Consider the following 3,357-nt stretch of genomic DNA (forward strand, 5'->3'; position numbering starts at 1 on the left):
TGCGATACGCGGGCCTCTCACTGTTGTGGCCTCTCCCGTTGTGGAGCACAGGCTCCGGATGCGCAGGCTCAGCGGCCATGGCTCACGGGCCCAGCCGCTCCGCAGCATGTGGGATCTTCCCGGACCGGGGCACGAACCCGTGTACCCTGCATCAGCAGGCGGACTCTCAACCACTGCGCTACCAGGGAAGCCCGAAACTGTGGAATTTTTAAGCTAAGGGTACATGTGTAAAAGGGAAGAGCTAAATCAGAATCCATGTTCGATCTGTTTCTTTGACTGTAACCTTTGCTTTTTGTTGCTTTTGTTATTATAATCATACATAATGGCCTGCCTCAGGGAACCCTGCCCCTTTGCCTCTATGTTAAACCAAAGTGCCTCTGTACATCCTGACCCTGTCCACCTGTGGATGGCTGCAAGAAAGAAGAAATTAACACATCCCCTTCCGGAGGCTGGCCATCCCAGGGGACATTTGCAAATCTTACGGCCTTTTTACTTTACTTCCTCATCTCCTCCCCTCCTCTATTCTATAAAAGAAACTGGCATCCAAACCCCGATTAAGATGGTTTATCAGAGACACTAGTCTGCCATCTTGTCTGCCGGTTTTCCGAATAAAGTCGTATTTCTTGCTTCAACACCTCGTCTCCGATTCGTTGGCCTGTCGTGTGGTGAGCAGAGCGAGCTTGGACTCGGTAACTCATGCATATTCATGAAGGGGCCTGAGCAGAGGAGAATTCAGCATAGAATTAGGGCAAAGGTTGAGAGAGTCCAGCTTTAGTTGATTCAAGTCCTGAGGGTCAGCAGAGATCAGCATCATCATTCCTTAGGTTTTGGGATCTCAGCATGTAGTTACCATCCTCCACCTGGGTGGGGCATTTGTTCCGCTTAACTCAGAGATTTTGTATGTGCCTTGAGGAAGAACTAGGACTCTGCTTTATTGATGAACTATTGTTTCTTAACTGCTTTTCCTGTGTTCCTGCATTCCCTCACTTTGCTACAGATCATTAATTGCTGAGACCGGTTCAAGGGCAAGCATTGTGGCCAGGCTTAGATCACAAAATGGCTTAGCCTAAAATGGCTTCTCTTTTGTCAAGGAAGTCATGCTGGTTCTCTTTCTCTGGGGGCTTCCTACCCTTTCTGCTTACAATAGGAGATGAGGATGTCGAGAGAATATAGAACTGTGCCATCTATTATGTTTTTGTTTTTGTTTTTTGCGATACGCGGGCCTCTCACGATTGTGGCCTCTCCCGTTACAGAGCACAGGCTCCGGACGCACAGGCTCAGCGGCCATGGCTCACGGGCCCAGCCGCTTCACGGCATGTGGGATCTTCCCGGACCGGGGCACGAACCTGTGTCCCCTGCATCGGCAGGCGGACTCTCAACCACTGCGCCACCAGGGAAGCCCTGTGCTGTCTATTATGGTAGCCACTCACTACATGTGGCTATTGAGCACTTGAATGTGGCAAGTTTCAAATGACATGAGCTATAAGTGTAAAACACACACCAGATCTCCAAAACATGGTGTGAAAAAAAAGAATGTCTCATTAATGTTTTAAAAATATTGATTTCATGTGGAAATGTAAACATTTTGCCTATAGTGGGTTAAATATATTATTAAAATTGATTTCACCTGTTCCTTTTTATTTTTTTAGATGTGGCTACTAGAAAATTTAAAACTATGAATACATATGTGGCTCATATGATATTTATATTGGACAGTGTTGGGGTAGATAATTATTTCAATAATTTTACTGTGAAGGGAACCAAGAAATTAGAAGGAAAATAGAGAGGAATTTAACATTGCTGACCACTCCCATCTTCTTGAAACTATCCTCCCTAAGCTTCTGAGTTACCCAATTCTTCTGATTCTCCTTATATCTAACAATTGTTCTTCTGGACCTTCTTCCAAAGGTCCTCCCCCTGTTCCCAAAACATCAGGTGAAGGAGCTAGCCATGTGGCTGTCAGGGGAAGAAAGTTCCAGGTAAAGGACACAGCAAATGTAAAGGTCCTGAGGCATGGGTCTGCTTAGGGTGGTTATGGAACTGGGAGGAAGACTGTCGTTGGAACACAGCTGCAGAGAGTGTGGTAGGAAATGAGCTCTGGCCAATAAGGTGTAGAGGGGAGGGACTTGGTCATTTACTTTGAATGAGGTGCTAAGTTTTTAGAGGTTTTTGAGCCGAGGAATGTTCTTCTGGTTTACATGCCAAGAAGACTATAAAGAGGTGTTGGGGGAGGAGAAAATTTTCCCCTCTACCCCTCTTGAGTTCTTGTGGCTGGACTAGTAATAAAATTGACACAAGACAGATTAAAAGAAGAAAAAGAAACAAATTTTAATTCATGTGCATAGAGGCCCCATAGAAATGGGACCTAAGAAGTGGCCAAAGCAGGCAGTTTTTATAGTTTTTAGACAAAGAAATAATAAATTTGTGAGAAATTGACAGGACAAAGAAACTAAGGTTTTGGGTGCTCAATTAATGAAGAATCTAAACAGAGTTTGGTCTTGGGGCAGTAAATTAAAGAAGTGACAAGGCTTGTTTATCTAGGCTTCTCAGCCTGAATTCCCTAACTTTGGCGATAAGCATGTCCTCTACCTCCAGATGCTGGGAGTGCACCTTTCACAAGAAAGACTTATTTCCTGCTTTCAGGGAGACAAAGGAGGGTCAGAGTGTATCCCTCTTGCATTTCTTAAGTAACTGTAATTCAAAATAATCAATAGGCCATTGAGGCACATTTTGGGGCGGCCTACTCTGGGCCCCAGGAGGCAAGGGCAAAAACAGGGAGACCAGTTAGGAAGTTTTTGCAATAATCCAGGTGGGAGGCCAGGTGGTAACAGTCCCTGTACAGTAGTTGCATTCTGTATATATTTTGAAGGCACACACAGTTGACAGGATTTGGGGAAGTTCTGCATGTTGATGTAAGAGAGAGAGAGGTTAAAGCTACAGCTAAGATTTCAGGAAGGATGGAGCTGCCACCTGCTGAGATGGGGAAGATTACAGAAGGACATGTGGGGGTGGCTGGAAGTAGAATACGTTTTGGATCTTGAAAGTGCAAAGTACCTATCATACATCGGAGATGCCAGGTATGCAGTAGATATACAAGTCTGGCATTTTAGGAGCAAGGTCAGGTCAGGAGATAATGGAATTTGCGAGTCATTAACACACAGCTGGTATTTAAAGCCACAGGAGATGAGATCACCCAGGGAGTAAATGTAGTTAGAGAAGTCCAAGCACAACGCTAGGCCACTCAAGTTTACAGGTTAGAGAGATGAGAAAGAATCAGCAAAGGGCATTGAAAAAGAATGGCCAGTGGGTGATGGAAAAACCAGGAGAAGGTGGTGTCCTGCTGAAACTGAGGAGGAC

This window comes from Lipotes vexillifer, unplaced genomic scaffold, assembly GCF_000442215.2.
Source record: "Lipotes vexillifer unplaced genomic scaffold, Lipotes_vexillifer_v1.1 scaffold496, whole genome shotgun sequence".
Classification (NCBI taxonomy): Eukaryota; Metazoa; Chordata; class Mammalia; order Artiodactyla; family Lipotidae; genus Lipotes; species Lipotes vexillifer.